This window comes from Cervus canadensis, chromosome 2, assembly GCF_019320065.1.
Source record: "Cervus canadensis isolate Bull #8, Minnesota chromosome 2, ASM1932006v1, whole genome shotgun sequence".
Classification (NCBI taxonomy): domain Eukaryota; kingdom Metazoa; phylum Chordata; class Mammalia; order Artiodactyla; family Cervidae; genus Cervus; species Cervus canadensis.
The window spans coordinates 60,852,784-60,865,643 of NC_057387.1; positions in this window are offsets into that span (position 1 = coordinate 60,852,784).

Consider the following 12,860-nt stretch of genomic DNA (forward strand, 5'->3'; position numbering starts at 1 on the left):
TGTTGTTTAAAAAATGTTCTTTCCATAAAAGAAGTTTCTTTCACAAGCAACTGCCTTATTTTTAAAATAGGGCAATATTGGGATGTTTATTTTTATAAAGAAAAAATATGTAGCTCATGTTTAACTTTTGACAACTCATAAGATTTATGAAATACTTCTTTGTGGTATGTGAAGTACTTCTGTGTGATATGCAAGATTTTCCTTCAAAATATCTGCTATTTTCAAAATATTTGGAGATTTATATTTGAGTAATAAAGTTTCCCTCATATTCTAAACCTCCAATACCTCATAACATACTGATATATAATAAAAGAGTGAGGATGTCTCTGCCGCCCACAGAGAATTCCCTTTCTTTCCTTAGTGTGTGGCAGGTGATCATCTCAATGTTGTGACTAAGGATAGCTCATATTTTTTTTTTCTTTCTCTAACTTAAATCATCTGGTACACCTGATGTGCATATAGCCCATTTTTAAAAACTTTTTGGTTTTGTAATAAAGTTTTTATTGAGGTAACACTGGTTTATTGGTTTATAATATTTGTAATTATTTTTGATTTATAGAAATGTTGAGCGTCCACATATCCTTCTCCCAATTTCTCCTAGTGTTAGCAACTCACAAATCCATAGCACATTTGTCAAAACTAAGAAATTAACATTGGCAAATACTATTGATGAAAGTGCACAGTTTATACATTTGCTCACTAATGATGTCCTTTTCCTGCCCCCAGGATCTCGTCCATGATTCCACATTGCTCTTAGTTGCTGTGTTGCATTAGTCTCCTCTGATCTATGACAGTTTCTCAATTTTTAAATGACACTGACAATTTTGAGGAATAATGACCAGGTATTTTTGTAGAATGTTCCTCGATTTGGATTTGTCTGATGGCCTCTCATGGGTTTTGAGAATACCAGAGATGAATTGCCCTTCTCGGCATATCATCATGACTTATCCTTGTCAGGCTCCATCAATCACTTGGTTAATGGGTACCTGAGACATTTCTTCACTATAAAGTTACTTTTTCCCTTTATTTATTTTTGGAAGACACAAAGTCAGTCAGTTCACACTCAAGGAGAAGAGCATACTCCATTTTGAAAACAAGATGGACCAAGTTGGTATTTTGAGTTTTTGTGAGAACACCCCAAAGTTCCTTTGGTTTTCAAGGAAAATGCTGTTCACACTCAGAGAAAACATTCAGGCAGGATTTCACAGTGGTCATAAAAGTTAGGAGGGAATGTATCCTAGAATATACCTTATACATTCCCCCTGAAGATGGAGTAAGGACATGACAAAAATATCCAGGTATTGACTATGACTTACTAGGTAGCTCAGATGGTAAAAAAAACTGCCTGCAATGTGGGAGACCCAGGTTCGATCTCTGGGTTGTGAGGGTCCCTTGGAGAAGGAAATGGCAACCTATCCCAGTATTCTTGCCTGGAGAATCCCATGGACAGAGGATTCTGGAAGGCTACAATTCATGGGGGTCACAAAGAGTCAGACATGACTGAGCAACCTACATAACCCACCATTGACTATGACAGAGTTTGCCAAGTGAAAGCCAGAATTAGGCCCACAAACATCTTGGATAACATTTCATTATTTAAAAGATGCCCTGATAAGAAAATGTTAAAATGGAAGAAAAAATCAGAAGAGAAATTAAACAGAGGAAGACACACATGATACTTCTACATTCAGTCCAAGTTCTGAAATAATATCAACTCAGAATTTCTTCAGGGAGAAATAAAATACATTTGAGATTGAATTTTAATGTGAAATGGGACTATATTGTGAGTTTCGCTGGTGGCGCTACTGGTAAAGAACCTGCCTGCCAATGCAGGAGACTTAAGAGACATGGGTTTCATCTCTGGGTCAGGTAGATTTCCTAGAGGAGGGGATGGCAACCCATTCCTTTCTTGGCTGGAGAATCCCATGGACAGAAGAGCCTGGTGAGCTATGGAGCTGCAAAGAGTTGGACTGGAGTGACAGCATGAACACATGGGACTGTTCAGTAAGCCTATAATGACTAAGAAATCACTGGGTTGGGCCATGAGAAGTCAGACTTACGTAGATCAAATGTTTTGCTATTATACAGCAATAGGAGCTCATGCTAGAAACTAAGCTGAATTACATAAAATGAAAGAAAACAAAAATTTTAAAATATCTGAGCTTTATGGACTATCATTTCTGTTGTACATTTCACACAGATTTGGCAGTAGCATCACAGGTTACAACCATGAAGTCTGTCTGTTTTGGGTTGGCTGGATAATAAAACAACTGGTACCTGCTTGCAAAACTGTGCTTGACGGTTGAGCTAAGCAAGATATATTTTCAATGTATTTATGATCTGGGCAGACATCTCACGATAACATTTCATAAAACTAGGGATGAAAATCCATGAATAAGAAAGAGACTATAACTTGGCATTGATGAGTGTCAGAGTTGGAGAGACCAATGTTTCATTTCCAGTTTCATTATTCATTTACCCTATGATGTGGCTGAATTTACTTAAATTCTTAAAGCCTCAATTAACTAATTTATGCTTTATCAGATTTGTTTTTGTTTTTGTTTTTTTTGCTGTATGGGATTATTATGAGACTTAAATGAGATCACATATGTGATACATTGAGCACAAAGTGCGAAACACAATGAGTAATCAATATGTCATAGATGTCATAGCTTGCTACTCTTTTTATTGTCCTAATATCTATTTTAAATCCTGAAATTATAAGACATTAAAACCAGATGAGTAAAGTCAAGCTAAGAGTGGAGGTAGCTAAGGAGAAATGTAAGAGAATACAAATGAGAAGAAAAAAGTTTATAAGGTATAGGAAAGTCAATTAAGGCATAGACTTTTCACTAGGAAAATCATTTTAAGAAAGAAGTAGGTTGTGAGAAGAGAACTGTATAAGTTGACTGATAATATGTACAGATACCCAGGGCTGCTTTCTTGAGGATTTGTCAACCCTTGAACAAAGGACAGTCCTTTATTTTATGGCTAAGGCAATTAGAATTTATTTTAACTTGCATATTTTAATTTATAAGTCCTAATTAGCATTTTACAAATATAATGGAGTTCTATATGCAGCACACAAATTCATAGAAGTGCTTGTGAGATTTTTAACATTTTATTGCTCATGGCTGACCAAGCATGAAGGATTAGTAGAGTAAATTAAAAAAAAAAAAAATGCTTAGCTATTAAATTAAAGCATAAACTTTCCCAATCTTTATTATCATTTTTAGATAAAGAGTTGTCATTTCTAAAGGAATACTGGAAGGCAGTTAATTTCTCTTTATGCATAGAGTTACATACTTTTAACTTTGTAGGTCTATTTCTGGCCTCACTTAGCTATTAAGAAATTTACACTATTTTCTCCCACTTTTCTGATGGCCAGAGAAGCTGCAACATAAATTGAAAAGGAAAGGTAAAGGGGGGAAAATCTTTACATTTTCATTACAGTTATACTTTTCTCTCATCAAAGCACTTCAGAAATTCCCCTGCTATATCAGTAATGCTATATAGTTAATTTCTCTGCCCAAACAGGATACACAGATGTACTAACATAACAATACTCCAAGTTCAAGATGCTCAAGGATATTAATAAAAAGCTTTTTCTTATGGGAAATTTGGATTTTTTCCCCCCAAAAGGATTACAGATCAGTATTTGTGATCTCAAAATATTAAGGTAATTAGTGCAGGGTTAATGAAAAGAAAAGCAGTATTCACACTTGTCCAGATAAATACTAAAGTTTGGAAGATGCTTACTTGAACTTGATCAAAACTATGGAAATTCTGGTGTTTGCAAAACTGAACTGCAAGTCTGGGGGGAAGGGCCATCTTGCAAGATTTTGAGAGCATCATGTTGCTGGTTGAACTGAAAATACTATATTCATTGCTGCTTCCTGCTTTTTCAGCATTCTCTGGGTTAGTTTAAAAAGAGAGAAAAAAAATTACCCCAGAAATTTAGAAACATTAAAAAGGCAAACGTGAGCTTTCCAGATTCTTATAAATGAGGTGTTTGGTTTTGGCTCTATTTGGAGTTTCACCTGACATTTTATTCATCTTTATTTTAAGGGAATGACAATGAACCAAGTAACTTGTAGTGGCTCACATGCCCTGCCCCTCTGCTCTCTTGGACCTTCCATTCTTTCTCCTTCTAGAAGCATGGAGCCCCCTGGAAGTCCACGGGAACTCTGTGCTTGCATCAGCTCAGGGGGGATCCAGAGCAAGATGAGAAACAGGCCTGGAGACTGCAATGGAAGCTTGAGCAGATTGTGCAGTATCATTTTACACACTATTGTATCCCCTTATGTCACATTTTTTTTCTGTTACCGACAGAAATCAGCTAAGAGCAGAGTGCGAGAAAGCTGGTGTAGCAAATGGTCTTCTTGCTGGTTTAGACAAAGCAGTCACACCAGTGGAGAGCCGCCTCCTCTTGCATTCTGCTCCACTGTCTTGAGTCCATTTCTGAACCCCAGCCAACTCCCAGCTGGTAGTACACACAGCGCTGTCATGTCATCAACCCAGTCAAGATGTTCCAGCATTTGTGTGTGTGTATTTTTTAAACTTGCCAACTTGGCTGTTTTCCCATAATTGCATGCAATAATATATATTTTTTTTAAAGCTTGGCTTCTATTTACCCATGGGTGAGCAGGTTTTTAGAGACTGCTCAGTAAACAGAATTCAGGTCAAAATTAGTGACAGTGAACAGGCCATCATGTTTAGCTAGTCAATGGCTCATATTTGAACTTTAAGAATTCAAAATATGATAATAAGTTTTACTATAAACAGCATCTGATAAAACAAGAAAAATTTAATATTTCTCAAATGAGTTATATTTATTCACTCTACAAGAGTAGCTTACTCTTTACAATAGTAAGATAACAATAGTCACTAGTACAATAGTAATAGTACAATAGTTAGATTGTATAGTTATAGTACAATAGCAAAGTAACAGTAGTACAGAAAGTTTACTTTTGAACAGTGTATATGCGAATGTACATATGTATTTCTTTTATAAGAGATCTCATGGTAAAAAGTCAAAACATTATCTGTAAAATAAGTGATAATAAAGTATCCAAGAGAAGAAAATAGTTTTCTACATAAACAATACATAAGTCAAGATGGTTAACTTGAGAGAAGATTGTTGTTTTTTTCCTTAAAAAAATGCATTTGCGGGTATTTTTAATAATTTGAGCATATGGTCTGAGCAGAAGCAGAAAAGGCACTTTCTTAACTTGATGTCAGATCATATCACATTATGTTGATTTATACTGCATAATGTGATATGCTACAGAGTTTTAATAAATGGACTTACTTTATCATCTCAGCTAGGAAAGATTTTAGGGGAGCAAATCTAGGCATGTCCTTTTTGATTCTTTAGTAGTTCTTGACCAATACCATTTTCAAGTTTCTGATAGAAAGTTTTCATATTTTGCTTACTTCTTCCATTAGTGAGGCAGCAAACATATATGATGAAAATTAATTTCTAGCAGAAAGAATATTTGTTCTTCATTTTTTTAATCAATTGGAATTAAAGTTTAAGTCAGGAGCAATAATTAGACAATAAGAAATGAGCAATGTTTGGATGGAGCTGGAGTTGTAAATGAAAGGTGTGAGAAATTGTGTAAGGGAAGTGGCTGGAAAGATAGACAGACTGCCATGTCAGAAAGGCCTGATCTGAACGCCTTGTACTGAGTGTGTACTGAGCCCTTTATCTGATGGTCTGTGTTCCCTTCTTATTCTGAATCATGTACAGAAACTGCTAAGATTTCTGAATACATATCAACTATAATACCCGAACTGTGTTTCTAGGGGGAAAAAAAAAACCTTTCAAAGTTGATTTTTTTTTCTCAATGAGAAATAGAAACATAAGTAGATTAAGTAGTCAAACTAAGATTTCACAAAAATCTGATATTTTGGAAAATGAATATCAAAACTACTATTTTCAGATTGTTATTTTAACTTTCTCTTCTATTTTATGTATGGGTTATCATCCAAATAATCAGTTGTCTTTAATTAAGTGACTACCTTTGAAGTACTATGTAGTCACATATACAAACCTAGAAAAATGAATCAAAACAAATTCAATAGCAATGTATCACTCACCTAGACACTTGCCAAGTGACAGTATAAAAATGTAAAAAGATATGTAAGAAAAGCACAAAACTCCCAAAAGAATGTCAAGCCAGTAAGATGAATCAGTTATTTGGCTAGTGAATTTTACATACAAACAAACAAATGAGAAGACAGATGATAGTGGGGACTAGGTCTGTCCATTACCCAGTAACATAAAAACAAAACATATTACCCAGAAACATAAATCAAAAAATATTTGATGAGTAAATAAATTAATGTAAGTCATTTTATCTTAAAAAAGGAAAATAGAATATATTAATTTTCTTTAAAAATGCAAAACAGAAATGAAATTAATTACTTTCAATTAGTACTAACAGTGCACTAGCAGGGCCTCAGGTAGTTGCTTTATATGGATTATTTAATTTAATTTTTATTACTGTTCTATTTTAGATTTAATAAAAAATTAAGGAGTTGATTTATTAAATTTATTTAGAGTTGATAAATGATTTGTCTATGATCAATAGCTGAATTGAAGTTGATCAGTCACATCCAACTCTTTATGACCCCATGGAGCTTTCCAGGCTCCTCCATCCACAGGATTTTCCAGGCAAGAATACTGGAATGGGTTGCCATTTCCTTTTCCAGGGGATCTTCCCAACCCAGAGTTCAAACCCAGACCTCTCACACTGTAAACAGACTCTTTCCCATCTGAGCCACCAGAGAAGACCCTATGATCAACAGCTAGGAAATAATGAAACTGAGGCAGCAAGACTCCAGAACCCACCACACTGTACAGCCCAAAAGCTTTCAAGGAGACAACAAAATTTGACAATTGATTAGAACTATTTGGATACATGAAAAATGGAAATCTTTGATAGCACAGATTTTAAGGATTGATTGGAGTGTTAAAAGATCAACCAGTGAAATAGCTAGATATTTTAAAGATGATTTGGTTTGAGACATGAGAAAAGGCATTAAAGTATAGGAGGGTCTGAATATTCAAGTTCCAATCTATTTTATATCAGCAACAAATAGAAAGTTATCATGATCTAGCAATATGATATTAAGAAAATCAAGAAAAGATGAATAAAAAATGATTTGCCAATTAAACTGACAATACCAGAAGAATCTGTCTCTAGAGATGAATAGAGAGCCAGTAGTCAGCTCTTGCATGATGTTTAACTCATTGATACATTCTTTTCAGGTGAGTTTTTCAACTGGAAGTTCAACTTATCCTAAGGAAAGAAATAGTTAATTACTGTATCACTTAGGATGGGCTTCTCAGGTGGTGCTAGTGGTAAAGAATCCACCTGCCAATGCAGGAGACTTAAGAGGCATATGTTCAATCCCTGAGTTGGGAAGATCTCCTGGAGTAGGAAATGCAACCCACTCAAGTATTCTTGCCAGGAAAATCCTGTAGTCTGGGGGGCTACAGTTCATGGGGTCTCAAAGAGTTGAACATGACTGAGTACACACACACACTTAGTTTTGGCTCTGTGAAACAGATCCAAAAGTAGTAGCTTAATCAACAGAGAATGTTAATTCTCCCTCATGTGAAAGTCTAGAATAAACTGGCTAATGTGGACACAGCAACTTTGTTTCACATTGTACTTAGAATGCCAGGCTACCTCTACAATATTCTATCATGTTCATCCTTCATTCCCAAGGTCAGTTTTTGTTCCAAAGGACTGTCCTTTCTACCAATCATACCCACATTCCAAACAGTAAGGAGGAGGAAGGAATGATGAAGAAGGGATGCAGTGTACATTTCAGCTCTATTTTAAGGAAGCCAAGCAAGGGACACACAAAACATCTTCCTTTACCTCTCTTTGGAAAGAACTTAGTCACATGGGCTGTGATATTGGGCAATTTGAATTGTATTTGCTTTTCAGGGAAGTTAGATAAAATATAGGAAATTTCATAAATATTACTATGGAAGAAGGGAAGAGTAGATGTTGAAAGAGTACTAGTAACCTCTGTCACATTTATTTAGAAAGTGAACACATTTCTTTCTCACTCTTGCTTCTTCAGAATTGATTTAAATCTCCCTTCTTACAGAAACACCTTCCATGCAAAGAAACTAGGGAACTTGCTACTGTTTCTAATAGTGGCTAACATTCTTGGGGATTTTTGCACAGATGGGCATATTTTGCCTCAGAAATATAAAAAGAAAAAACATTACAGGTAACATTTATCATCAGTTACATAAAGTAATATGGATTGACAAACATTTATTCTCATATATGCCCTTTGTACTGCTTGTTTGTGGGCTCAGTAATATACTAAAAGACAACAGTCTCAAACCCAGACTGAATTATTATTCTTAAAACTTGCACTTTGAGACCTGACCTAGCTCACCATCTTTCCCCAAGCCACTTTCTCTCTTGCTGTCCATTTTGATGAATGATACCACCAGCTACCCTAGATCATGCTTTATTTCTTATTCTTTCACTCAATGCAGTCAAATACTGTTAACCAGGTTTATCCTTTACTGGCCTCTATCTGGCTCAGACTGATATGTCAATAAGTTTTCCAAATAACTTCAACTGATTCTTTTACCATCCTCACCTCAGTTCTGCTCAATCTTGCCAAAAATCCTCCTTTTTTTTTTCTGTTAGGAAGCTAAGAAATTCTATCTTTATTACTCTTGTTTTTGTTCAGTCGCTAAGTCGTGTCTGACTTTTGTGACCATATGGACTGCAGCACACCAGGGTCCCCATCCTTCACTATCTCCTGGATTTTGCTCAAATTCATGCCTATTGAGTTGATAATACTATCTAACCATCTCATCCTCTGTCTTCCCCTTCTCCTTTTGCCTTCTGTTTTTCCCAGCATCAGTGTCTTTCTCAATGAGGCAGCTCTTCCCATCAGGTGGCCAAGATATTGGAGCTTCAACTTCAGCATCAGTCCTTCCAATGAACACCTAGGGTTGATTTCCTTTAGAATTGACTGGTTTGGTCTCCTTGCTGTCCAAGGAACTCTCAAGAGTCTTCTCCAGCACCACAATTTGAAAGCATCAATTGTTTGGTGCTTACCCTTACAGTAGGGATATTGCTACAGTAATTTCAAGAAAATAAGTGTTCAATGTTTAACTTTAAGGTTCCAAATACAGTTGGCAGTGATAATACCAGAAAAGGCACTCTGAATGTAAAACACTTGTTCTCTGGAGCAGCAAGTGCCTAGCAGGTCCTGGCCTAAGCAATAGGTACAGAAGAATGATGATTATTTACAAACTATAAAGGTTATTCAACCTAAAGAGGAGAGGAGGAAGTTCAGAGAGAAGAGCAATGACATTAGATCTGTCTTATCTCTGAAAGCACACACTGAATACTCCTTCAGAGTCACCCCCCCGGGGTACTATAACCTCTAGAGAGGATTGGGGATCTAAGAGCATGAGGACCTTGTGTATTATTTCTTCCTTTGTTGTATTCTAAGGTACAACCAGCCTTTGAATTTTCCCCCACACTATTTTGGTGGCCAAATAGTAAAACAGAAAGTGTAGTAATGGTAAGTCTATACAGACAAGTTGTGAGGAAGGGCTTGGGTGAACATGCAAAATTTCCTCTACTTTTCTGAGAACATTATAGAATTAGGTAAAAGTATAGACTAAGAGCCCTTTCTGTTGCACAAATTCCATCCCGCTGCTATCTGGTTGGATTGTGATAATGGCAGAACAAAGAAATAGATCAACAAATTCCAGTGGATATAAATGCAGGAACACTAGAGATCACCACCCCCAACCCTCAACCCCACTTGATTCCACCATCTAGTAGCCTTGAACTTCTCAGCTGGCGCTAGTGGTAAAGAATCCACCTGCCAATGCAGGAGACACAAGAGATGCAGGTTAGATCCCTGAGTCTGGAAGATCCCTTGAAATAGGAAATGGCAACTTCCACCAATATCCTTGACTGGAAAATCCCATGGACAGAGGAATCTGGCAGGCTACAGTGCAGTGGGGTCACAAAGAGATAAGACTGAGTGTGCACATGCATACACATGCACACACACACACCCACACCCCACAACCACCATTACCCCCACCCCCACCCTCCACTCCCCCCACGTCCCTGTAGCTTTGGAAGCTCAACAAAGGCAAGGACGGGAATGTCCTGAACCTGGAAGGAAATAAAGGTATAGAAAAAGAAGGTGCTTCTTGCTAATAAGGCCCTTTTACCCCTTTTCCTTTCATGACTTGGTTTTACATAAGTACCATCTCCAATTCCAAAATACAAATTCCAAACCTGGGGTGAAGAGAGAAGAGCCAGTCTATACTACTAACCTAAAGGGATAGTTAAAATACAAATTATATTTAAGAACTTTAAAATTAAAATTATATATATATATATATACACACATATATATATATACATTCTTTAAGCCAGTTTTCTGAGTTATATCGTATAAATAAGTTTTATAAACATATGCTACATATACAGTTTTTCTTTATATTTCTTAAGTGTGTGTGTGTGTGTGTGTGTGTGCAGTCAGTCAAGTCTGACTCTTTGTGACCCCATGTTGTATTCTGCCAGGCTCCTCTCTCCATGGAATTCTCCAGGCAAGAATACTAGAGTGAGTTGCCATTTCCTACTCCAGGGGATCTTCCAGACTCAGAGATGTAAACTACATCTCTTGAGTCTCTTGAATTGGCAGGTGGATTGTTTATCACCAGCTTGGGAAGTCTTTTGAATTCCTTACCTTAATCCTAAATCAAATTTTCACCATTATCTCTTGCTGGAAGCACAGTCCCTGGTGTTTCCCCAGTACCTGGCTTACACATACCTCTTCACATGTCACCAAGAAGATCATCCACGGGTATATCTGGTGACTGTCCTGCTGTGAATTTCAGTCTGCACAGTGATTCCACTGGTGATGCCCAAATCCTTTGCACCAGTGTCTGTTATTTTTTTTTTTTTCTCAGTATACTTATCTTGGCTGTAATGGTTGTGATTATTATGTTGGATCATAATTAAATGTTCACTTGTTTGCTTTCCCCAGTGGAAGCTCTTTGGGGTGAAGGAATGTGCCTTACGGAATTACTTCTAGCATCTGAGGCACAGCATGTGATCAATCATTTTTTCTATGAAATGAACAAGTGAAATAACAAATAAATAATTACTGTATTTTCTTTGCCCTTTGAGTTTTAATAAAAGCTTAGAATAATTATTATAGTTAAACTAAAAATGGGGACGCCTAGGAAGAGAGATGTGTTGATTGAAGTTAAGAAAGAATCAAGTTGTAGTTTATAGTAAAAATTCCCTAAATCTGTACACACTACTCAGTAACAACAGAAGAGATAAAAATAAAATCAGAATCTTTTTTATATTTCTGAATTTTCAACTGTATATATATATATATATATATATAGTTAAAATTTAGATTCTAATATTTCAAATGCCCCATTTTAATTTAAAATATTAAACATTTGCTTTTGCTCTACAAGCTTTAAGTAGAAGCTTAAAAGTAGCAATATAAGAAAAATTTTTATACCAAATTCATAGCCTAAAAGCAGATCAAAAAAACAAAAATATCAGACATTTAGGTAATTCTTACAATACTTCCCCAAAGAGTAACATGTTTTGTTCCCATTTCAAAAATGAGGAAAGTTTCTGGGCCACTGTGGTAAATTCATTGTTAAAAGTGATCCCTGAATAAATCGCGCCTCACAGCGACCATGGCCCTTTGCCGTATCTTTGCTGTTCTTGCCATTGAGAGGTGCAGTGTGTTTTCCTATTCTTTTGATTTGTGCTGGCCTGGTAATTTTTTCTTACCCACACAAATGCAGGGAATTGTGTTCTCAGACATCTGAGATGGAAATTTAAGATTAGCTTCTACATTTACTCAATAGAACCACCATAGTCATGTAACAAAGTCCAGCTTACCACGCAGTAAAGCAAAGCCAGGAAGAGAGAGATATTATGGGAGATAAGAAATCAAGAGGAGAGTGAGGGCCTGTGGAGGAGAACAAAAATCCCAGACATATGAGAAAGCCCAGTCAACACCAAGAAAAGGAGCAACCCAGCTCTGCTAGCCAGTCCCATCCATTTTGTGCCAACATTAATACTGGTGGCAGACTAGCATCTTCCATGTGAGTGAAGCTGTCTTAAATTGTCCAGCCTTAGTTAAGGTCAGCCCTGGCAATACAACCATGGAGCAGAGATGAGCTAAGACCCAGGAATCTTGCCTTAAATGCCTGACCCAAAATATTGTGAGCAAGAATGGGTATTTTAACTTTTTACTTGCTTGTGTTTTCTTTTTTATGAAACTCTAAGTAACAAATACAGCACCTCTATGATTATGATAGCTTTGTGTACCTTCTATCAGTGGGTGTGGGTTGGTGGCATACTAATTACTATACTGCCTCTAGTGGTTGTCCATAGTGTTCTGAAACTTCTGTCTAAAAAAATCTAAATTGTATGATTTCTGGGAGGGGGGGATAAAAACAGTTATCTTGTGTAATTTATACACAGAGTAATTTATCTCTTAATGCTGAGTCAAAATACACCTAGTCTTACAAAATCATCATATATATAGAAGAGAACTAAATGATTGAATTTTGCTTAAATAAAATGTAAAAATCACATTTTGAAAATATGTCAATTCTAATAATATATCAAATTAAAAATACCATTAGAAGAAATAAAAATGAGATGGACATTCATGTACACATCATTTGTATCAAGGAATATAATTGCTGTTTAAAGCTAGATTTTGCTGCATATACATTTCACATAGCCCGATTTAAAATGGCATAAATAATGACATTCATAGGTCACAAATTTTTAGTATCA